A 26,609-nucleotide genomic window follows, 5' to 3' on the forward strand; every position below is an offset into this window, starting at 1 on the left:
TGGTATACTCCCCATCCTGTTATATTCCCCATTCTTGTATATGTGTCCCCATCTTGGTATATTCCCCATCCTTGTATATGTGTCCCCATCCTGGTATACTCCCCATCCTTGTACACATGCCCCCATCCTGATATATTACCCAATCCTTGTATATGTGCCCCCATCCTGATATATTCCCCAATCCTTGTATATGTGCCCCCATCCTGATATATTACCCAATCCTTGTATATGTGCCCCCATCCTGATATATTCCCCAATCCTTGTATATGTGCCCCCATCCTGTTATATTCCCCATCCTGGTATATTCCCCATTCTTGCATATGTGCCCCCATCCTGGTATATTCCCCATCTTGGTATATTCCCCATTCTTGTATATGTGCCCCCATCCTGGTATATTCGCCATTCTTGTATATGTGCCCCCAACCTGGTATATTCCCCATTCTTGTATATGTGCCCCCATCCGGGTATATTCCCCATCCTGGTATATTCCCCATTCTTGTATATGTGCCCCCATCCGGGTATATCTCCCATCCTGGTATATTCGCCATTCTTGCATTGTAAAGGACATATTGATATTCATGCTATAGCAACTCCATTTTGTCTGCTTGTTTCAAAATCATGTTATTATCACTCCTTGCATAACATACATTCTTTCCATCTTTTCTCATGCTTTACATGGAACTTTCTCACACTAACTTTTTATCAAGAGAACATTTTGTCAGACACCTGCTTCTGTTATCTAACTAGTCTAGGCCAGGATTGACCGTGTAAATTTCCAGCGTGCTTCTAACTAACGATGATAATATGACCATATATGTGTTTCCGTAATAATTGCACTAACATTGGCTCAAGCCTGTAGTACTGTAGTATGGCTGTAGGTGATTGGACATTAATAAACTCAAAACAATATAAAATGCTAAGCAAAATAAACGGGATCAGAGATTCTTTGAATCCTCCCATACAGAGCATTGCCTCCGTTTGGTTTTCTGTGGATTGCAATCAACATAATAATTTGATACTCACTTGGTCAACCGTGAAGGGTTATTGCCCTCCCTTAACAGTATATGTGCCCCCATCCTGGTATACTCCCCATCTTGGTATACTCCCCATTCCTGTATATGTGCTCCCATTCTGGTATATTCCCCATTCCTCTATATGTGCCTCCGTCCTGGTATATTTCCCATTCTTGTATATGTTCCCTCATCCTGGTATAGTCGCCATTCTTGTATATGTGCCCCCATCCTGGTATACTCCCCATCCTGGTATATTCCCCATTCTTGTATATATGTCCTCATCCTGGTATACTCCCCATCCTTGTATACGTGCCCCCATCATAATATATTCCCCATCCTGGTATATTCCCCATTCCTGTAAATGTGCCCCCATCCTGGTATATACCCCATTCCTGTATATGTGCCCCCATCCTGGTATATTCTCCTTTCTTGTATATGTGCCCCCATCTTGGTATACTCCCCATCCTGGTATATTCCCCATTCTTGTTTATGTGCCTCCATCCTTGTATACTCCCCATCCTGGTATATGTGCCCCCATTCTTGTATATGTGCCCCCATCCTGGTATATTCCCCATTTTTGTATATGTGTCCTCATCCTGGTATACTCCCCATCCTGGTATCTTCCCCATTCTTGTATACATGCCCCCATCCTGATATATTGCCCAATCCTTGTATATGTGCCACCATCCTGTTATATTCCCCATCTTGGTATATTCCCCCTTCCTGTATATGTGCCCCCATCCTGGTATATTCCCCATCCTGGTATATTTCCCATTCTTGTATATGTGCCCCCATCCTGGTATATTCACCATTCTTGTATATGTGCCACCATCCTGGTATATTCGCCATTCTTGTATATGTGCCACCATCCTGGTATACTCCCCATCCTGGTATATTCCCCATTCTTGTATATGTGCCTCCATCCTGGTATATTCCCCATTCCTGTATATGTGCCCCCATCCTGGTATATTCCCCATTTTTGTATATGTGCCCCCATCCTGGTATACTCCCCATCCTGGTATCTTCCCCATTCTTGTATACATGCCCCCATCCTGATATATTGCCCAATCCTTGTATATGTGCCACCATCCTGTTATATTCCCCATCTTGGTATATTCCCCCTTCCTGTATATGTGCCCCCATCCTGGTATATTCCCCATCCTGGTATATTTCCCATTCTTGTATATGTGCCCCCATCCTGGTATATTCACCATTCTTGTATATGTGCCACCATCCTGGTATATTCGCCATTCTTGTATATGTGCCACCATCCTGGTATACTCCCCATCCTGGTATATTCCCCATTCTTGTATATGTGCCTCCATCCTGGTATATTCCCCATTCCTGTATATGTGCCCCCATCCTGGTATATTCCCCATTTTTGTATATGTGCCCCCATCCTGGTATACTCCCCATCCTGGTATCTTCCCCATTCTTGTATATGTGCCCCTATCCTGGTATATTCCCCATTCTTGTATATGTGCCCCCATCCTGGCATATTCCCCATTCTTGTGTATGTGCCCCCATGCTGGTATATTCCCCATTCTTGTATATGTGCCCCCATCCTGTTATATTCCCCATCCTGGTATATTCCCCATTCTTGTATATGTGCCCCCATCCTGGTATATTCCCCATCCTAGTATATTCCCCATTCTTGTATATGTGCCCCCATCTTGTTATATTCCCCATTCTTGTATATGTGCCCCCATGCTGGTATATTCCCCATTCTTGTATATGTGCCCCCATGCTGGTATATTCCCCATTCTTGTATATGTGCCCCCATGCTGGTATATTCCCCATTCTTGTATATGTGTCCCCATCCTGCTGGCACCCCTCACCTTCTGAAACCGGCAGCTGACCAGCGTCCAAGCGACAGGGGTACATGACGACGTCACTGCTATGCGCTCAGTCGCATGTACGCAAACGTCAGCTGCAGCATGTATTGCAGCACACAGGCCTGGTAACTTTGTGCGCTGCAATACACTTCAGCTAGATGTGCGTCCTAGAACTTACATCTAGCTGAAGTAGGGGCTGACGTCGGCGAGCTACTCACCCTCCGGGCCCGGTCCTGGAGCGCTAGTGCTGAGGCGATGGCGCGCGTGCCCTTAGGGAGGGCTCTGCGTACCTCCTCTGGCACACGTGCCATAGGTTCGCCAGCACTGCCCTATAGGAACCGTCAGTCTTTCCACACACTCCCATAAACAAAGGCCTGACCGAACGTGAACAGAGAAGCACCCATGTACTCTATTTTTACAATAGATTCCAGTATTTTAATCAGAAGTTTTACCATCTAAATAAATGTATATTCTATAAACTCCTAGTCTATTCCTTTTTATTCACTAAAACCAGTGCAGATATACAGTGAAGAAAATAATTATTTGATCCCTTGCTCTTTTTGTAAGTTTGCCCACTGACAAAGACATGAACAGTCTATAATTTTAAGGGTAGGTTAATTTTATCATTGAGAGATAGAATATCCAAAAACAAATCAAGAAAATCACATTGTATAAATTAGATAAATTTATTTGCATTTTGCAGTGAGAAATAAGTATTTGATCCCTCTGGCAAACAACACTTAATACTTGGTGGCAAAACCCTTGTTGGCAAGCACAGCAGTCAGATGCTTTTTGTAGTTGATGATGAGGGTTGCGCACATGTCAGGAGGAATTTTGGTCCACTCCTCTTTGCAGATCATCTCTAAATCATTCAGATTTTGAGGCGGTCACTTGGCAACTCGGAGCTTCAACTCCCTCCATAAGTTTTCTATGGGATTAAGGTCTGGAGACTGGCTAGGCCACTCCATGACCTTAATGTGCTTCTTTTTGAGCCACTCCTTTGTTGCCTTGGCTCTATGTTTTGGGTCATTGTCTTGCTGGAAGACCCAGCCACGACACATTTTTAATGTCCTGGCAGAGGGAAGGAGGTTGTCACTCAGAATTTTACGGTACTTGGCTCCATCCATTCTCCCATTGATGCGGTGAAGTAGTTCTGTGCCCTTAGCAGAGAAACACCCCCAAAACATAATGTTTCAACCTCCATGCTTGACAGTGGGGATGGTGTTCTTTGGGTCACAGGCAGCATTTCTCTTCCACCAAACACGGTGAGTTGAGTTAATGCCAAAGAGCTCAATTTTTGTTTCATCTGACCACAGCACCTTCTCCCAATAACTCACAAAAGCATCCAGGTGTTCATTGGCAAACTTCAGAAGGGCCTGCACATGTGCCTTCTTGAGCAGGGGGATCTTGTGGGCACTGTAGGATTTTAAACCTTTAAGGTGTAATGTGTTACCAATGGTTTTCTTGGTGACTGTGGTCCCAGCTGCTTGAGATCATTAACAAGTTCCCCCCATGTAGTTTTAGGCTAATCTCTCACCTTCCTCATGATCAAGGATACCCCACGAGGTGAGATTTTGCATGGTGCCCCACATCGATGTCGACTGACAGTCATTTTGTATTTCTTCCATTTTCTTACTATTGCATCAACAGTTGTCTCCTTCTCACCCAGCATCTTACTTATAGTTTTGTAGCCCATTCCAGCTTTGTGCAGGTCTATGATCTTGTCCCTGACATCCTTAGACAGCTCTTTGGTCTTGCCGATGTTGTAGAGGTTAGAGTCTGACTGATTAATTGAGTCTGTAGACAGGAGTCTTTTATACAGGTGGCTATGTAAGACACCTGTCTTTAATGCAGGTAACGAGTTGATTAGAAGCGTCTAACTGGTCTGTAGGAACCAGAACTCATAATGGTTTGTAGGGGATCAAATACTTATTTCTCACTGAAAATGCAAATACATTTATCTAATTTATACAATGTGATTTTCTTGATTTTTTTTGGATATTCTATTTCTCAATGTTAAAATTTACCTACCCTTAAAATTATAGACTGTTCATGTCTTTGTCAGTGGGCAAACTTGTCAGCATATTCTACGTATGCTGTCTTTTGGCTTTGTCATTTACAGATCTGGGCAGGTAACGGTCAGTGTCTTCTAATTCCAGGGGGTAGATGGATCTTCCAGGCTCTTATTTCTGTAGAAAAGGGCTTTCGATGCCCAAAGTCATTTGAATAGTTTTTGGAGAAGGAGAATGTTGTGGTCTCGAGGCAAAATGGTGATCACACAATTGTGATACGGCCGGACTACACCATCGAAAAAGCAACCACAGCCGGCCTGCTTGGTCTGTGCAACTTGTAATCCAGGAAAAACAGGGAAGACTCCACCAAAACATCTGGCAAAACCACTATACCCATTTCAGAGAATCCAAGTTGACCATATTCAGATGCCCAAAGTAGGGAAATATGAATATGTTCTGGTAATAGTGGATATGTTTTCAGGTTGGCCTGAGGCCTACCCAGTCACTAACATGACAGCCCGCACCAGAGCGAAGAAACTGATGACAGAGGTTGTGTGTAGGTTTGGGGTACCAGAAGTAGTAGAAAGTGACCAGGGACCAGCATTCACGGCCCAACTCTACAGGGATCTGTGGAGTATGGTAGGAACTAGCTTAAGTCTTCATACGCCTTACAATCCCAAAAGTAGTGGAAAGGTTGAGAGACTGAATGGTACTTTAAAGTCCAAATTGTTGAAGATTAATCAGGAGACACAAATTCCCTGGCCAGACGGTCTTCCCATTGCCCTGTACTCAATCAGAAACTCCCCGACAGGCCAACACAAACTGATTCCCTATGAGATTTTGTTTGGAGGAGCCCCAAGGTTGGGAGGGTATTTCCCCCAAGATACCATTGTTAACTATGTAATACAATTGTCCAAAGAACTTGCAATAACACATACTGCAGTCTTCTATCCCAGATCCTGACAGTGACGAGCATACTCACTCAATCAAACCTGGAGACTGGGTGGTCGTTAAGAAGCACGTCCGGAAGTCCTTCCAGATACGAGGGCCCATTCCAAGTGATCTTGGTGACACCTACAACAGTCAAAGTCGAAGGGAAGGCCACTTGGATCCACGCTTCACATTGCAAGAAGACCCCAGCACCAGCACAGCCATGAGACTGTATATCCTTTACTGCATTGTTTTTGTGAGTGCTCAGAATCCCGAGTCTCAGGTAGCAATTACTCAGAAGAAGGGGGCGTATGTAAGATGTTCGGGGACTCTTGTTGTACCTATATTCCAGATAATGTTGGCCCTACAGGCAAAGTAACAATTGCTCTAAAGAAACTTACTAGTTTATCAGAAGAATTTAAAGAAAATTCAGGGATCAAGGATCCATGGGACCAGTATTTCTCATGGATGAGTGGCTGGCAGAAATGGTTAGTTCAGGTGGGGATGGCGATTCTTGTAATAATGATTATACTAGCGATGATGGCATGTTGCGTTGTTCCTTGTATACGGAAATTAATATAAAAACTGTGGATCCTATAATGGTAATGACTGATGAGGAAACTAATAACTGGACAGAAGAATCTTTGACAACAATCCAGATTAAACAGTCAGTCTTAAGTAATAAGTTTAAAGGCCCCGTCACGCAGTAGCGATTTCGCTGGCGATCTTGTTATGTGTGAAGGGGCCTTAACACTTGATTGTGGCAGCTGTATAGTTCCCTTGTTTGTGGTGGTGTGTGTGTGTTCGGGTCCATCCGGCAGTGTAGCGGACAGGCTTGTCTGGGGAATCTGGCCTCGGCTGGCTCCTCCCACTAGGGGCGGAGAAGTACGTGGGCGGGTCTGTGTGTTTGCACTTCGGCTGGAGCGTTCACCCACAGCCAAAGGAGAAGGGAGTGGTGAAAGCCGTATTCATTTAGTTATATCTAGAATTTATATTATTAAATGTAACCTCTAGATTCTTTTGTGTGAAATTGTTGCTATGTATTCCTACAAGTGCTAAGCAGAGAGGGGGTCTGATGAAGGGTTTCAAAAATGTTTTTTAGGGGGGACTGTTAAAGATAAGATTCCAAAATCTACTAAAAAACATTATATGAAACTCTGATGTATACAAAATATCTATACTTATATTCTGTTATATGTTATGAATCTTGTTTTGCATATATCTGTTATATTGGATATCATTTAGTCATATATACCCTCACTTTAATATATATTATGAAAACCTTGATATATATATTAGATATCTGCACTCGTGTATATATATAAATATCCTGAAAGGATTAGTTGGAGCTGGTTATAAAAGTGGACTTTCAAATTGTTTACAAGGAGACAAGACAAAGGATTCAACATGACACCTCCCAAGAGAATATCCTGACGAATGAGGAGAATATCTGGTGGGGGGAACACTTAACCCCATAGGACAACATAATGAGACTTATCTATACCATGGGCCAGAGACTACTGTGATTGCTCAATTGCCTCAGGGCGACACCCTATTGGGACCTTCCTTTATACTGAATATATATATATTATGCTGGAATAATAAACACCTCTTTCTGCGCCATCTCTCTTCAAGAGAAGTTCAGTATCTGACTCTGTCTGTCCGACATCAAAGCTTCACGTATACACTTGAATAAGTTAATTTGGCAAGGGATAAGCAAAGGGTTGGGGTCCTTTGAACCTCACTTCCACAGAAGCATATTGCCGGAAGCTGCCAGATACAGCCTTGTTCTCCTCTGGTTCAGTCCTCTGTGCTCAGCTCCCAGCTTGTGTATTTGTTTCCTGTTGTGACCCCGGCCCATTTACTGACTACTCTTGTGTCTTCTGAGTTTGTATTTTCTCTATCCTTTTGGTTCTGACCCGGCTACCTGACTATTCTTCTTCCCATCTCACTCCACAGAACAGCAGGTAACTCCGTGGCCCAAGCCTAGGGGTCTCTGTGTAAGTCCAGATCCATGTAGAGGGGTTAAAGGGTGATGAGCAAAGTAATTTGTGTTTATGACGTAAATTTATGAAGTAATTTATGTCCTCCCTCTGTCTAAAACTGAATCTGTCCGAAACTGAACTACTCATATTTCCTCCCTCCACTAACCTATCTATGCCCGAAATTGCCATTTCCGTTTGTGGCTCAACCATTACTCCCCAGCAACAAGCCCGCTGTCTTGGGGTCATTTTTGACTCAGATCTTTCCTTCACTTCTCACATCAAATCACTCGCTCGTTCATGTCATCTACACCTCAAAAACCTCAAGAATCAGGACTTTTCTCACCTTTGACTCGGCAAAAACTCTTACTGCAGCTCTTATTCATTCTCGTCTGGACTACTGCAACTCTCTACTTATCGGGCTCCCTCTTACTAAACTCGCCCCTCTCCAATCAGTCCTTAACGCAGCAGCCAGGATCATATTCCTCGCCAACCGCTACACCGATGCCTCTTCCCTGTGCCAGTCATTGCATTGGTTACCCATCCAATATAGAGTTCAATTTAAACTTACCACGCATACCCACAAAGTGCTCCATGCTTCAGTACCCCCCTACATCAGTCTACCACCCTACACGTGGCCTCCGTTCTGCCAGTGACTTAAAACTAAAATCCTCCATAATCCGAACTTCCCACTCCCGTCTCCAAGATTTCTCGCGTGCTGCGCCAATTCTTTGAAATGCACTACCCAGGACAGTTCGATTAATTCCCAATACCCACAGTTTCAAGTGGACCCTAAAAACCCATTTCTTTAGAGTGGCGTATCGCCTCTACACACTATCTGTCCATCCCAGTTGTCCGCCCCAGTTTTCCCCCATATTAAAATCTTGTTCAAGTTCAGGTTCATACCAACCATGCACATAATAGCCTCGGTCAGGACTGTACACATACTGGCAGGCGACCAGTCCATGTATTATTATTTATCCTATTTAGTATATCAAGGCTGCATTATACAATATATGTACATTCTACCTTTTGTGTCTCCCCCATTTCCTCATAGACTGTAAGCTTGTGAGCAGGGCCCTCACTCCTTTCAATATGAGATATGCTTATTCTGTATTGTCTGTATAAATCCCCCCTAATATTTGTAAAGTGCGCGGAATATGTTGGCGCTATAAAAATAAAAAAAAATATTATTATTATTAATTTGTGAAATCTGTAAACGGGTTAGATAAGGCAAGCCTGTTCGTGGTGGCCATCTTTTGAGCTTCCAGGTGACCATGAACAGCGCCCCCCAATACATTGTGTCTGCAAACTATTCCAGCAAGATCTGCATTCCTAATAGCTAAATGGCGCTTCTTCCCTTCTTAACCTGCCATGTGCCCAGACAGTAGTGTACAACCATATATAGGGCATTGTCAGATTCAAAAGAAGTTGGAAAATAATTTGTAAGGTCCATTTGTTTCCTATTATCCTTTGTGAAGAATTCCAAAGTTATCACCACGTAAAGTGATTTGAAAAATGGGGCCTGTTTAGAAACACAAAACTGGCTGCGGGAAGGGGTTAAATCAGAGGATTACAAAGTCAAAAACAGTGACTATACACAATAAAAAATCTATTGAAATGATCAAACTCAACAGTCTTCATCAGAGAAAAATGAGTAACTAGTGGTGAAACCTCTCTGGGGTAATTAGAGTATGGGGCTCGGTGGCTCTTGGCAACCTAAACTATCGTAAGGGACAATATTTTCTGTCAGATGAGTGCCAAGAAGAAATATTAGACATTTAAAGTGAACTTTTTTAATATGGCAGAGCTGAGGTGTCTTAAATTTAGATCTCGGGCATTTGGAAGACGCAATGGAGATCTTTCTGAAAGACTACCAGGGAGTTACAGACTCACATAAGTGAGGCCGGCCGATCCAACCACAATGAAACTATCATACAGAATGAACTTGTAAAAAAAAGAAAGAATATAAAAACATGTAACATCCCCAACAACAACGTATGTATGAGGGGAGAAATCCAACACTAAACTGGAGTCACACTCATTTATGGTGGACCATTGGAGCAATAATGAGCCCTGACCAGAAGAGTAGAGAAAGTATTAGTGCCCCCATTTCAGGAGAGATTGTGCAGTAATCTGAATTTCTTAGGATTGAAAACATAATGGAATTTATGACGTGAAGTGAATCCACGAAACCAGGGCTCGAGCCATGCCACCACATCTCCTGCAGGCGTGAATAAATGTATATTACAGCCGTCAGCCACGCACAGCTTAGAGATATATCATGGCACAGGTGTAATGTTTTCTGTATAGTTTATCACTATCCTGTTTGAAGTTAGTTGGTTTTAAAATAAATTGAAAAGTCAGGATAAAGGGAAACTCTGCTGTTATTGTACAGGAATTCACACTTGGCCTCACTGCACATTTAATGTTGTAGAACATATAGTGAAGTTTGGCCAGAAAGACTCGACCTGGTCTTGTAGGGACCATATGAGGACATTCAGCAGCACAGAAGGGAGAGAAGGTAGATTCATTCAATAAGATATCAGGGTTCTAGGAAGCCAACAGCATCATTACCCTCCGCTTTCTCTTAGAGGCCCATCATGATATTTTTCTTCAAGTGATTTTCTAATTTGTCAGCACATTCTACGTACGCTGTCATTTGGTTTTGTAGTTTACAGACCTGGGCAGGTAACGGCCAGAGTCTTCTAATCCCAGGGGGTAGGTGGATCCTCCAGGTTGTAAGTTCTATAGAAAAGGGCTTTCACAATTTCCCAAAGTAAATTGAACATTTTCGGACGGAGGAGAATGTTATGCTCCAGCAGCAAAATGGTGATCACACGATTGTGATACGGCCGGACTACACCACCGATAAAGCAGCCACAGCCGGTGACTTAGAAGAATCTGACTTCTCTGCATTTAGTGGTTACTACTCACCTGGGTAGTCATATGTAGGAATCTCCTCTTTACACCGCTCATCACCCCTCACATATGTCTCTGTTGTATTAATATGGGTCAGATTTTCACCCTGAAACAAATATTATAAAAGTCAAAAACAGATGGAGAAGTCACATCTATGATCAGCTCTAATCCTGCCATCTCCACCGTTCTCATTACACAAGTATAAAACATATAATACTGGTGGATAAAACAAGACTGAACACAAGACCTTCACAGCTGTCTACACATCATAGGGGAGATCTCATGACACCTTCTCTCCATCTACCTGATGATCCTGAGGAACATTGGGATCTTCTTGTTTACAGTTCTGTGGAAGAAGAGGACGGGGACATCTCTGTGATGTTGTCCTCTTACTGGATAGACCTGGAGGAAACACATACAGGGACTGAATTCATTCTTTACATACAGATAATTATAGGCCGTGTGTATTTAGTCCTGTCTATTACCTGGTGATGTGAGGGGCTGGGGAACCTCCATCATGACGTCCTTGTACAGATCTTTGTGTCCTTCTAAATACTCCCACTACTCCATAGAGAAATAGACGGCGACATCCTGACATCTTATAGGAACCTGACACATACAATGATACCGTCATCCCCCCCGATCCCTTCATAGCGTTACTGTATAATGTCCCAGCATTCCCAGCAGTGTCACCTCTCCAGTCAGCAGCTCAATCATCTTGTAGGTAAGTTCTAGGATCTTCTGGTCATTGATGTCCTCATGTATTAGGGGGTGAGGTGGAGGCCTCGTGATTAATCTCTGGTTATGGAGAGACACATTAATAAATCTCACTACAGACATTTCCAGAGTCCTCACCTCTCCAGTTCTGTTCACCTGTTATTCCCGTATATAAGAATAATTAAATGTGATGTCATCAGAATCTCTCACCTCTCCAGTAAGCCGGAAGAGGATCTCTAGGGTGAGGTGTAATATCCTCTCCACCATCTTGCCTCTGTCCATATCCATCTTTGATGGGTAAATCAGGAAAATTTTGTTATACAGAAGATCTTCACTGAGAGGATCTGATATTGTAGTGACCTGAATGAGAAGAAGATAAGCCAATGAAACATCATAAAAATCCTGTGCAATAATACAGCTATTGGAGATAACGATGGGAAGCATATAAGGAGATTTATTATTTGACAGTATTTAGTTTTTTCTTTACATCTAGTAATAAAACCTATATATTTTAGGCCACAGACAACAAGCAGTTTCTTCCTTCGGAGTCTGCCGCTGAATACGTTTCTCATAGACTCACTGTCAGGGAAATATTGAGAAAATATTAACAATTTCTCCCAAACCCCTCTTCTTTCTCACCCCTCCCTTATCCACCATTTGGACCAAACCAACAGTTTCCATGCAATTTAACACACACAGCAGAAGTCACTTGTAGACAAATGCAGCACAAAAGGTACTACTGACCACTTAACATAGGAATGCATCTCCCCTTAGCACAGACCTGGGATAGGTTGACACCTTCCAGCAGGGGCAGAGATTGAAGGAAAACTCATTTAGGCTTCAAAGGGGTTTAACACAAACTCCAGGATGTCCAGAGCTGATACGAAATATGGAATATTGTAAGTTCCATAACTCCGCTAATAATGGGACCCATGTTTTTAGTGGCAGGGTCAGCCAAGGAACAATATGCTTATTTTTTCATAGCTGTGAGCCCCTCCGGGTAGCTGGGGTGCAAAAGTAACAAAATAACAGACCACAACTATGTCATGTGTGGTCTCTAAAGGAAGCTAAATTCATAATAGAAAAAGTTGTAGAGCCAGCCCCCTTAATGTCATCCCAGGTGCTGTGTGGGCAGGTCTCCCCTTAGGCATAAAAGAATCCAAGGAGGATGGATGAGTATTCATTGCCAGGGGGGTATAGAGACTATAATAAACGGATCTTGTTTGATAACAGTCAAATTCATAAGTGGGGCGCCCCCCTCCAGCTAAACGGAATTGTCTCTGCGATCTATTACGTAAGTCTTCTTTAATCCTGTTTATATTGTGTAACTGTATATTCTGTACTGTATTGTCCCCTTTGTAAAATCCTTGTATATTTTTCATAACACTGCCTTCCTTTTGGATTAAATATAAAATGTAATAGTCCTGTTTCTTTTGCTCTGTAATCGTTCCCTCCCCCGAAGCCATATACCCTACCAGACCGCAGGCGTCCGTTCAGGCCTGTATTATATTTCAAATCTGGACGGTGGTGGCAGCGAACAATAATAATTAGGTTATCGTGAAGCTGACAGTGACCGTACGGGGGCATATACACATATCCCTACAGAGTGACGACAATGGTGAGAGATTATGTGATCTCCCCGGTGTCGTCTCTTTGTGAGTTCATGACACCTTCCATAAAGCTAATTCTCGTCTCATTTTCCGACAATGGAATTGGAATTAGCAATACTGCAGGAGATATTCATTACAAGTGACATGAGAAATAACTACGTCATGATGAGGCAACATCTTCTACTACGGCTCTAAAACTATATTTGGCCAGAGTCCGTCACTGACTACTGCACCACTGGCCGTCTATATGAAAGTTTCCTGTCTTCCCCAGACTGTAATCTTCTATCAAGTTCGATCTCATGTCTGATTCACACACATAAGTTTGAGGCTTTTATAAAAGCTGTTTTGTTTGCACAAACACCGCAGACAGAAATGATTTGATACTGAAGTCTACATGTATAGTGTATTATGGGGTTTACTTCTGGCCTTAGGCTTTCCTATATTACAAGAAAAAAAAAAAAACAGAAAAAAAGCAGATATTAAAAAGTTTCAAAAGAAAACGGTCACCAACAATTCTTGTAAAAAAAAAAACATGCAAAAAGCAGAAGACACATTGTCATTTTTTAACATGTTAAACATTTGTGTTTGTTCTTATATGAATTCTTTTGGGCACCAGAACATAGATGTACATCACAGGGATGGCACAGTTGCGGCTGCAATAAAATCCCTGGCAGTTTAACCACTTGCTCCTGCAAAAAGCAAACATGGCATCTAAGAAGGTTTGACAGAGTTCGGCTGAATGCCCTTCCTCCCCCAAGTACTCGATAGTATGGGGCTGCCTAGTTCCTACTATACTTAAATGCCTAATAATGGTGTCTGGGCCTGCAATGTATGAAAGTCTATTAGGCCGGGCCAGAGGCGGCAATCAATAAATTACCTTTTAACGCCCCCAGACACATTAGACTAAAGCTGCATGAAAGCACTGATTTCGGGGGGGTTTGATAAACTATATAATGTTTTTGGGGGCCTCCCAACAGATAATGTCAGGGCAGAGAAGGATCTGGCATCCTGAATTTCAGAGGCTAAAATGTATGTTCTTCCTGTAGATAATCCTCGGCTAGAGGCAACTCTCATACAGACCACAGAAAAGCTGGAATATTTGTGTGTATGGGGGAGTCGGGGGAGATAACCGTCTGCCAAATGACCGATCAGTCAACACTTATCTCATGTGTATGGGGACGTTACTATTGCACAGGTAGTGATAACACACGGCACTACAGTAGTACAGTGCATCACCTGAGAAATCAGAGGCTTCTGTGTTGTATGATCGCACTAATGAGAGTTGTTTAAAAAAGTTTATAAAAAAGGTTAAAAAAAAGTTTTAAAGTGAAAATATCACAGTTTTAGCAAAAATAAATATTCATCACTATAGGGAAAACATGCATATAATGGGAAAATGGAGAGGGAGGTCAACTCACTGTTTATTCAATGCACTTTGTCTGAAGATCACCGCATGGAGCCGCCCTGGTCAGGGACATTTCAAGGTTCAAGTAGAGCAAGGAGGATAGATGGATTCTCCAGCATTGTCTATATTGTTAAAACCTCACATTTAGGCTGTGTGCCCACGATGCGTTTTTCAAGCGTTTATGCTGCAGAATTTCCGCAGCGTAAACGCTTGAGAAACACTTGGTAAACCTTCCCCCATGGTCTCCAATGCAAATCTGCACTTTCAATGCCCATGCTGCGTATTTTTCCGCAGCGTTTATGCTGCGCTCAAAAATACGCAGCATGTCCATTAATTTTGCGGACACGCAGCGTAATCGCCGCCATTGACTTGCAATAGAACGCGCCAATACCGCAAGACTGCATCTGTACTTGCGTAATTGGCGCGTTTTAATGTTCGGATGGTACCCGGATGTAGAGGAGAGGAGACTCTCCTCCAGACTCAGGTACCATAGAATCTGTAAATAAAAGAATTTAAAATAAAAAATAAAGATTATACTCACCTTCCGATGTCATCCCGGTGTTTTGTCCATGCCGTCCGGTCTCTTGCAATGTTCGCGCTGTTGTGAAGGAACTGCCATGACGTCACTGAGTCATGTGACCCATCACATGGCTCAATGATGTCACCGCAGGTCCTTCACAACAGCGCGAGCATTGCAAGAGACCGGACGCAGCAGAGATGACATCGGGAAGACATCGGAAGGTGAGCATAATCTTTTTTTTTTATTTTTTACCATTCTTATTCTTTTTTTTAACTAGATTTATATAGTGTGACCAACTTGTCAAGCACTTTTCCAGGTGATGCTCAAAATCGCTTGGAAAACTGCTTGAAAAAACGCATGCGAAAAAGCTGAAAAAACGCATGTAAATCTGCATGTGTTTTCTTCTGCCAGAGAGAGGCAAAAACGCTCTGGATCAAATCTGCTACGTGGGCACATAGCCTTATTGTGAGTTCATAAAAACCGTTGTGATGGCATACCACCAAGTGCCCACATACCAAACCAATGCTTATTCCTGATTTACAACATGTGAGTCTCTGTGATACTTTTATATCCTTCCCTTTCCAACGCCTGGGTGTCCATTGATTACCGAGTACTTCTCAGACAATTTAACCCTGTATTGTATGGAAGAAAAAGATATACACAAATACAACTCATGCATGAGATATTCAATAAAATCACTGGAAATCAAAGACAAATACAATCAATTGTACTGTAATATTAATCCTGTCTGATGTTCATTCCCTGTGGGGCTCTAGTGTGTAATTTAAATATCCAATATGACTTTCTATTTAAGATTTTTCTTTTCATATCTCCACCTCTTAATGGTTTATAAGACTTTTCTATTCCTAATATCTGAAGGATCTGATATCCCCTTTATGATTTTGTAAAAAGTGTCTTGAAACCACAGATTGGTTTAATGTTGTGGGATTGATTGCATCAGATAAATGTCTTCTAATACATTTTTTTAGTGGATCAGACGTCCATCCCACATATTGTAGTTAACTCTCTATACACTCTATTAAATAGATGACCCCTATAGTGGTAGAATTGATGAAATTGTGTATTGCAAATCGCTGTCCTGTTAGGTTTTCTTCAAATGTGTTGGTTTTATTAACATAGTTGCATGCTTTACAGGGTGTATGTCCACATTATATTATATTATATATATATATATATATATATATATATATATATATATATATATATATATATATATATATATATATATATATATATATTCTTTATTTTTATATAGCGCCAACATATTCCGCAGAGCTTTACATACATTATCATCGCTGTCCCCATTGGGGCTCACAATCTAAATTAAAAAAAAACCTAACCAAGGATAACCAAGTCACATTGCGTTTGATATTTGTTTCTTGAAAAAAACTCAGTGAAAGTTTTCCGCCGAGTGTAGAAGACTTTTTGGATACAAAACTCAAACAAAATATGCAAAAGAATTTACAAAGTCTGGAGGATGGATCTCAGACATCAAAAAAACTAAGTTTGAAAGAGATATCAAAGACTACGAGTCAAATTCAATTTACACATGGAAATGAAACAAACCAAGAGCTACTGTTCTGAAATACAGATCACACAACAAATTCAAAGGAAATAGAGGAGAGCGGAGGTCAGCTTCACAAATCCTAATGTGTCCATGGGTTCCTCTAATTATAATTCTCTGAGGACTTATCTGATGTATCAGTGGGATCAACTAAACACAGAAGGAACAAAAATAAATTCTCAAGTACTCCCCACAATTCAGCACAAAACAACGGGCGGGCAGAAAGCTCAAACGTGCCCGGACATGTGCGTTCCATGCCGAAGGGCATCACAGTCTACTATCTTCGAATGCTCATGTCCGGAAGCAAGCGTTCCACACCGAAGCGCATAATGGTATTGGATTGCATTCCACCAACATAGGATTTTTCTATCTCTGAGATCAGCGTCATGGGAGACTAAAAACAAGTATTGCACATCCTCCCATCATGCAATAGGCATGTAGATCTACTTTATCACTACATAAAATATGGGATGATGGCCCACAGTATATTCCTAAATGGTCAAATTTAACCTCTATTGCACAACTAGAGATACACAAGGAACACCACACTTGTTAATTAATAAATAGTGTAAGTGGGATATAACTGATAAGAAATAATTCTGATATAGAAGCTCAGATATCTCGATGAAGTACAACAATATGTGAACCCCATTCACAGGGAACTGAGTAGCAATGGGTAGAGTATAAAATCCAAAAATGTAATCCAGAATGGGGCTGTATTCACACAAAACAGGCATAGGAAATTTGCTCATTCAGTCCCTTAGGCTGTGTGCCCACGTAGCATTTTTCAAGCGTATATGCTGCGGAATTTCCGCAGCGTAAACGCTTGAAAAACGCATGTATATCCGCACCCCATGGTCCCCAATGGCATTCCGCAATGTCAATGCCCATGCTGCGGATTTTTCCGCAGCGTATATGCTACGGTCAAAAATCCGCAGCATGTTCATTAATTTTGCGGAAGCGCAGCGGAATCAATGTGCGGATGGTACCCAAGTCTGGAGGAGAGGAGACTCTCATCCAGACCTGGGTACCAAAGAACCTGTAAAAAAAAGAATAAAATAAAGTTTATACTTATCTTCTGATGTTTTCCCTCCGTCGCGCTGTTGTCTGAAGGACCTGCCACGTCATTGAGTCATGTGACCCACCACATGACTCAATGACGTCACCGCAGGTCCTGCACACAACAGCGTGAGCCGCTCAAGCCTCCGGACGGGGCAGAGAATGCATCAGAAGGTGAGTATAAAGTTTATTTTTTTATTTTTTACCATTCTGAACAAGTTGTCAAGCACTTTTCCAAGTGATGCTTGGAGAAGTGCTTGATAACCCGCATGCGGAAATGCATGCAAAGACGCCTCACAAACGCTTCTACCTGGCGGGAAAACCGCATGTAATATCCGCATGCGATTTTCTCGCCAGGGAGAAGCGTAAAAAATATGCTTCAGGTCCGCAACGTGGGCACATAGCCTTAGGGGCTCGTAAATCCAGTCTAACAATCCACTCACTTTCCTTTTTGAGGATACATCTATTGTGATCACCTCCTCTCACATTGGGTTTAACCATCTCAATGATACAAAAGGAGATGTCTCCAGTTTGATCTCAATGTACACTGTTCATATGTCTCGCTAATGGGGTGTCCCAACCATGGCGTATACTGCCCAAATGCTCCCCCACCCTCCTCCTAGACTCCCTATTGATCTTGCCTACATAATCTAGGGGCAGGTGTGATCATATATACTAGTCCTGAGGATTTACAGTTTGAATAATCCCTAGAAAAAGATTTTAAGCATGGAGGAACTCAAGAAAGATTTACATGGTCTCATCCAATTAAATGGACAATGTTCTCTAAATCTAAAGAAACGGTAGATTCCTCTATCTAGCCAAGTCCCCTTGGGTGCAGGTTTTTTATAGAAATTGTCAGGGTTCCACAGTGACGACACCAGGGAGATCACACAATATCTCAGTGTTGCCGTTACTCTGTCCGGATTTCGTCAGGGAGTGGCGAGCATACGATCCCGACTACCCACTACGTAGGTATCGGCAAGCGACCACTGAGCGCATGGCATCACACCTCCAGATTCCAACGCATGGAATGTGTGTCTACGCCCCCGTACAGTCACTGTCAGCTTCACGATAGGGTCCTTAAGGGGTTAATTGGGCTGGGATTTTCCGTTTTTGCATTTTCGCTTTTTGCTTCCCTTGTTCCCAGAGCCATAGCGTTTTTATTTTTAATATGGTCATGTGAGGGCTTATTTTTTGCGGGATGAGTTGTACTTTTGAACGACATTACTGGTTTTACCATATCGTGTACGGGAATACAGGAAAAAAATCCAAACGCAATGAAATTGGAAAAAAAGTGCAATACCACAGATGTTTTTTTTTTTTTTTTTTACCACGTTCACTGAATGCTAAAACTGACCTGCCCTTCTTATTCTCCAGGTCATTACAAGTTCGTAGACACCAAACATGTATAGGTTCTTTTTTTTTTAAGTGGTGAAAAAAAATCCAAAGTTTGCTAAAAAAAAAAAAAAGGCACCATTTTCCAAGACTTGTAGTGTCTCCATTTTTCGGGATCTGGGGCCGGGTGAGGGTTGATTTTTTGCGCACCGAGCTGACGTTTTTATTAGTACCATTTTGGAGTAGATCTGATGTTTCCATCGCCCGTTATTGCATTTTATTGCAATGTTGCGGCGACCAAAAAACGTAATTCTGGCGTTTAGAATTTTTTTCTCGTTACGCCGTTTACCGTTCGGATCAATTCTTTTTTTATATTGATAGATCGGGCGATTCTGAACACGGCAATACCAAATATGTGCATGTGGGTTGGTTTTTTTATTATTTTATTTTGATTGTGGCGAAAGGGAGGTGATTTAAACTTTTATATTTTTTTAATATTTTTAAAAACTTTTTTTTTTTTTTTTTTACACTTTTTGCTTGCTTCTATAGTCTCCATAGGAGACTAGAAGCAGCAACTGTCCGATCGCCTCTGCTACATAGAGGTGATGAGCAGATCACCTCTATGTAGCAGAAATGCTCCTGTGCTATGAGCGCCGACCACTAGGTGGCTCTCATAGTGATAATTACATGACAACCACTGGGGTCTGCTGCAGACCAAGGGTTGTCATGCCCACCCATCATGTGACGGGGTCACCGATGGGCTTTAAGAATCAGCTGACATGTGCTCGGTTGAATGCAGGCTCACAGCCGGAGCCCTAACTGGACTGGGGGTGATGGCCTGGGGCATTCTAATACGCCTCAGGCTTTCAAGGGGTTAATATAAATTGTTGCCACCGCCGTCCAGATTTGAAATATAATACAGGCCTGGGCGGACGCCTGCGTTCTAATAGCGTATGGCTTCGGGGGAGGGAACAATTACATCAAAAAAGAAAAAGAATTATTACATTTTATATTTAATCCAAAAGGGAGGCAGTATTATGAAAAATATACAAGATTTTACAAAAGTGGACAATACAATACATAAGTAGTTACACAAAATAAACAGGATTAAAGAAGACTTACTATAATGATCGCTGAGACAATTCAATATAGGTGAAGGGGAGACACTAAGCTTGATTTGACTGTTATCGAGCAAGATCCGTTGCTATAATAAATATATACTCCCGCAATGAATACTACTCCAACCTCAGCAGATTCTTTTATGCTGAAGTGAAAGACCGGCCCACACACCCCCTGGGATGACATTACGGGGGCTGGTCTCCAGCCTTCATATCTTTATTAGATATCTGTTTTTTGTGATAACTTATTGTGGGTTGATCGTAGAGGCCCGAAAGTGATACAATTTTTTCCGTTATGATTTTACCTTTCTCAAGAGACCTCACACGGTATAGCTGCGATCTGTTATTTTGGGACTTTTGCGCCACAGCCCCCCAGAGGGACCTACAGAGACAGGAAAATATCCATATCATTCCCAAGCTGACCCTGTCACTAAAAATATGGGTCCCTTCATTTTGAGAATTATGAAACTTTAGTTATTTCGAAGATTCTGCAGTCTTTGTTAAACCCCTTTTGAGCCTAAACGAGTCATTTCCTCTTTCCTTCCATCTCTGCCCCTATGCTGGAAGGTGTCAATCTATCCCAGGTCTGTGCTAAGAGGAGATGCATTTGTATGTTAAGTAGAATAGGTTACTGAACTTCTTGTACTGTTTTTTGCATACCAACAGCTGGAGTGTCAGCTCTCCTCTGGTGACAAATGGTGGATAAGGGAGGGATGAAGAGGGGTTTCAGGGACAGAGAGAAATTGTTAATACTTTCTCAATATTTCCCTGACAGTAACTATGCACTAAATGGTCCCTAATTGTCTGACCGTTTCTGAAAGTTATTGTGGGAGTAGATCCCACAGGACCCTCAGGTCCGGATCAGCCACAAGTATATCCCAGTGTTTTCTGAGGATATGAAAGATACAGTCACTCTGGTGGTTGTAAGTTTTTCTTACTCGTGTTGTCCAATCTTTTTCTTGGTCTCTAGGTTAGGTGTGGAGGAGTGTCTGTCTCTCCCATTTTTCTGCAAACGATGATGTGGAATCCAAAATGTACCATGAGTACCCTATTTCCCTGAATCTGATGGTCAGGTCTATTGCCAGTATATTAAAATCTGTGACATTAGAGCAGTACCCAACTGTAAAAACTGGCCCTTGGGTATTCTTTTTATGAGGATGGGGTGGTTGCTATCCCACTTCAATAGTTTATTAGTGCTTGAAGGTTTATGATAGATGAGTGTTCCTAGGGTCCCATTGCAATCCTTCTTGATTAGTACATCCAGGAAAGGCAGCTGGTAATAATTAAACTCTGATATAAATCTAAGGCCCACTCTATGGATATTGAGTTCTCTGACAAATTCAAAAGATTGTTCACTCGTCCCTGACCAGATGATAAAAATGTAGTCAATATATCTATATCATACCCCAATATATGGATGCCACCACTTATGATCATCCCTGAATATTGTAGTTTCCTCCTACCAGCTCAGGAATACTTTAGCATGTGAGGGTGCACAGGGGCTCCCCATCGCAGTACCCCTGAGATGGTGGAAGTACTTCCTGTCAAAAAGAAAGAAGTTATGAGTAATAGCGAATTTTAGAAGATCCTCCATGAAGTCATTATGTCTGCTACACTCTATTGATCTCGATTTCAGGAAATATCTTACTCCTCTGATACCATCCTCATGCGGTATATTACTGTACAAAGCCTCGATATCTAGTAAGGCCTGCTCCCCTACATGCATGTATACAGGCTCGAGGGTATACATGTAGGGGAGCAGGCAGAGGGAAAACCAACTCCAGAGGGATTATTCGAACTACAGGACCTCAGGCGCTACTGGGGGAACATTATCCTGTGTGGGGGGCTTCATACATACTGCATAAGGGGCATAATGGGGGCATTACACTGTGTGGGGCATCATACATCCTGCATAAGGGGCATAATGGGGGCATTACACTGTGTGGGGGCATCATACATCCTGCATAAGGGGCATAATGGGGGCATTACACTGTGTGGGGGGCATCATACATCCTGCATAAGAGGCATAATGGGGGCATTACACTGTGTGGGGCATCATACATCCTGTATAAGGGGCATTACACTGTGCGGGGGCATCATACATCCTGCATAAGGGGCATAATGGGGGCATTACACTGTGGGGGGCATCATACATCCTGTATAAGGGGCATAATGGGGTCATTACACTGTGGGGCATCATACATACTGCATAAGGGGCATTACACTGTGTGGGGGCATCATACATACTGCATAAGGGGCATTACACTGTGTGGGGGCATCATACATCCTGCATAAGAGGCATAATGGGGGCATTACACTGTGTGGGGCATCATACATCCTGTATAAGGGGCATTACACTGTGCGGGGGCATCATACATCCTGCATAAGGGGCATAATGGGGGCATTACACTGTGGGGGGCATCATACATCCTGTATAAGGGGCATAATGGGGTCATTACACTGTGGGGCATCATACATACTGCATAAGGGGCATTACACTGTGTGGGGGCATCATACATACTGCATAAGGGGCATTACACTGTGTGGGGGGCATCATACATCCTGCATAAGAGGCATAATGGGGGCATTACACTGTGTGGGGCATCATACATCCTGTATAAGGGGCATTACACTGTGCGGGGGCATCATACATCCTGCATAAGGGGCATAATGGGGGCATTACACTGTGGGGGGCATCATACATCCTGTATAAGGGGCATAATGGGGTCATTACACTGTGGGGCATCATACATACTGCATAAGGGGCATTACACTGTGTGGGGCATCATACATACTGCATAAGGGGCATTACACTGTGTGGGGGCATCATACATCCTGCATAAGGGGCATAATGGGGGCATTACACTGTGTGGGGGCATCATACATCCTGCATAAGGGGCATAATGGAGGCATTACACTGTGTGGGGGGCATCATACATCCTGCATAAGAGGCATAATGGGGTCATTACACTGTGGGGGGCATCATACATCCTGCATAAGGGGCATAATGGGGGCATTACACTGTGGGGGGCATCATACATCCTGTATAAGGGGCATAATGGGGGCATTACACTGTGGGGGGCATCATACATCCTGTATAAGGGGCATAATGGGGTCATTACACTGTGGGGCATCATACAAACTGCATAAGGGGCATTACACTGTGTGGGGGCATCATACATACTGCATAAGGGGCATAATGGGGGCATTACACTGTGTGGGGGCATCATACATCTTGCATAAGGGGCATAATGGGGGCATTACACTGTGGGGGGCAGTAAAGGGGCCCTGTACTATGAGAACAATACGTTTCCTCCCTTCCTGTCTCCATAGTTGGGTCGTATGTATCTATTACAGGAAACAGAACAAAAACCTTATGATTCTTATAAAGGGGCAACACAAGACCCCAAAAGAGTCTCCATAGTGCTGAAAGGGTTAATGCCCCCTGCGCCCAGTAATGGGGTCTCCACATACCTCCACCTGCAGAGCCGCCACCACATATATGGCTGCTCTGTGCGCACAGGAGCTGTGATGAGGTCACAGGAGGGGAGGAGTCAGGGGTCACATGATCAGGGGCCTCAGTGGATGCAGGACTCTGCTGTGCTGGTTGTCATGGTGCTGGATGAGCTGAAGTTTATGTGTGGGGTCAGGAGGGGTTTACAGTGTGGATGTAGCAGAGCCGTGTGTGTACGAGGTGTACGGAGCGGAGCCGCGCGTGTACGAGGTGTACGGAGCAGAGCCGTGTGTGTACGAGGTGTACGGAGCAGAGCCGCGTGTGTACGAGGTGTATGGAGCGGAGGCGCGTGTGTACGAGGTGTACGGAGCGGAGCCGTGTGTACGAGGTGTACGGAGCGGAGCCGCGCGTGTGCGAGGTGTACAGAGCGGAGCCGCGCGTGTACGAGGTGTACGGAGCGGAGCCGCGCGTGTACGGGGTGTACGGAGCGGAGCCGCGCGTGTACGAGGTGTACGGAGCGGAGCCGCGTGTGTACGAGGTGTACGGAGCGGAGCCGCGCGTGTGCGAGGTGTACGGAGCGGAGCCGCGCGTGTACGAGGTGTACGGAGCGGAGCCGCGCGTGTATGAGGTGTACGGAGCGGAGCCGCGCGTGTACGAGGGGTACGGAGCGGAGCCGCGCGTGTACGAGGGGTACGGAGCGGAGCCGCGCGTGTACGAGGGGTACGGAGCGGAGCCGCGCGTGTACGAGGGGTACGGAGCGGAGCCGCGCGTGTACGAGGGGAACGGAGCCGCGCGTGTACGAGGGGAACGGAGCCGCGCGTGTACGAGGGGAACGGAGCCGCGCGTGTACGAGGGGTACGGAGCGGAGCCGCGCGTGTACGAGGCGTATGGAGCGGAGCCGCGCGTGTACGAGGCGTACGGAGCGGAGATGAGGGGCTTATTTCAATTTGATTTGCACCATGACGGGTGATGAGTGGGAATCGATGTCTTTATCGTCTGAGGGTTTACTTGATAATCTCGTCCTCCCATTTGGATTCTCCAATGCACCAACAGGATTTCACAACTCTCTGAATGATATTTCTCTGATTACTTTGGGAGATTTCTTGTGATTTTCCTTGTTATAGAATTCTCTCTCCTGATTTGGATTCTCACCAGGAACATGTCCGTGTAATATTTCAAAGGTTGAGGGAGAATTCTTTCTTTGTTTGATGAAATTGAGAAAGGTTTTTTTTTTTCTGTTCAGGAAGTTTCATTCTCGGGTCATTTTATTGGCTGATGGGTTTACGATGGATCCTGGGAAGGTGAAAGCCATAATAGATTGGTTCCAACCTAGTGACCTGAACGCATTGTAAGGTTTTATAGGATTCACCAACTATTATAGGAAATTCATTAGGGGTTTTTCTCAGATTGCTGAACCTCTTACTGACCTCACATGTAAGGGGGCGGATCTCAAGGTTTGGCCACCGGATGCTATGAGGGCTTTTGAAAAATTGAAGGAGTGTTTTATGTCTGCTCCTGTTCTAATCCAACCCCATCTCCAAGAACCATTCATTGTGGAGGTAGATGCTTCATGGGTCGGGGTAGAGGCCATTTTCTCTCAGGGTTCCAAAGCTCTGACCAATTTGCAGCCATGTACATTATTCTCAAGAAAATTTTCGTCTGCTGAAAGAAATTATGCTGTTAAGAATTATGAGTAACTCGTTGTTAAATCAGCCTTTAACCCCTTTACCACTGAAGATAGTTTGCACATTAATGATCAGGCCAATTTTTACAATTCTGACCACTGTCACTTTATGAGGTAACTACTAGTGTTGAGCGAGCACTAAAATGCTCGGGTGCTCGAAGCTCGGGCCGAGCTCGCCGTGATACTCGGGTGCTCGACCCGAGCAACGAGCCCAATGTTAGTCTATGGGAGACTCGAGCATTTTTGCGGTGGCACCCCCGGCAGTCTTTTAAAAGCCTAACAAGTGCCCAAAACGATAGTGACAGTGCTCAAATGACATGGGGACAGCATGGGGATCGCCCCAGAAAGCATTTCTGACCCCCAGGTCACTGCTGTCAACAACGTGGTCAGAGGTATTAAGCCACTTTTACAAGCTCACAATAAAACGTTCAAAAACGAAAGTGAAACTTTTTTCCTGTGAAATATGTTAAGGAACATCCTTTCCAGGGTAAAGACTTGTGTATAAGTTAAAATAAATGACCAAAAACAAAAATACTCCTCCACACCTTCGGCTATGTTCACAAGTAGCATTTTTTATGCGTTTTTGCACTTTTGTATTGCTTTCAACTATGACAAATGCATTCACCGTGAAATGTCATTTTAACATTTTACAACCTTATCTGGCCATGTGCTGTGTGACACATGCATAAAGTGCTGAAAAGACAAGGGAACAGCATGGGGAAGACCCCTGGAAGCATCTCTGACTCCCAGGTCGCTGTCTAAAAGTGTGCCCATCATAAGTGATCCTTACCGCATCAGAAGATGCAGACTTGCAACTATCCCCATGCAAGTTCTAGTCCCAGGGCAGTGTTCAATTGTACCTCCCCCATTCCTTGCAATACAAGCTCAAGTATGCAGCCTGCCACCCACCCACCCCCAGGCTGCAATAACATACTGCTTGCTTGAACTTGAAATTGGGCCTTTTAGGCATGTGGAGGCGGAATCTGGCCAACACGTCATGGCTGTGTTGGCGGCCTGGAATCCATACTCAGTCCCCAGCCGCCCGGGTGTCCATACTCGGTCCCCAGCCGCCCCGCGGCCGGGTGTCCACACTCGGTCCCCAGCCGCCCCGCGGCCGGGTGTCCACACTCGGTCCCCAGCCGCCCCTATTTCTCCTTGGAACATCCCCCCACACACTTTTCTTAGCCTGGCCTGCTTTAGGCAGCATTGGACGAGCCCACCAGAGAACCAGACTCCTCCGGTGGGCCCTGACTTCTCCATCGGTGGAGTTGAGAGTGCCAAGGTGAGGAGCATGATGATGATGACAGAAGTTAGCATCTGCTATGTTTTAATGCAAGTGTAAGTGTGCAGCCTGCCACCCACCCACCCCCAGACTGCAATTCCATACTGCTAGCTTGCACTTGAAATGGGGCCTTTTAGTTTGGAGGA

At 43.7% G+C, this 26,609-nt stretch overlaps 1 pseudogene; it reads right to left on the reverse strand.

Annotated features, from left to right (window-relative positions):
• The window catches only part of LOC141182621 (uncharacterized), a 35,037-nt pseudogene extending 14,084 nt beyond the window's left edge, over positions 1–20,953 (reverse strand).
• Between the last annotated feature and the right edge of the window lie 5,656 nt (positions 20,954–26,609).

The sequence above is a fragment of the Phyllobates terribilis genome, unplaced genomic scaffold (assembly GCF_046119375.1).
Source record: "Phyllobates terribilis strain yellow unplaced genomic scaffold, ASM4611937v1 Scaffold_35__1_contigs__length_13245226, whole genome shotgun sequence".
In the NCBI taxonomy this organism is placed as follows: Eukaryota; Metazoa; Chordata; class Amphibia; order Anura; family Dendrobatidae; genus Phyllobates; species Phyllobates terribilis.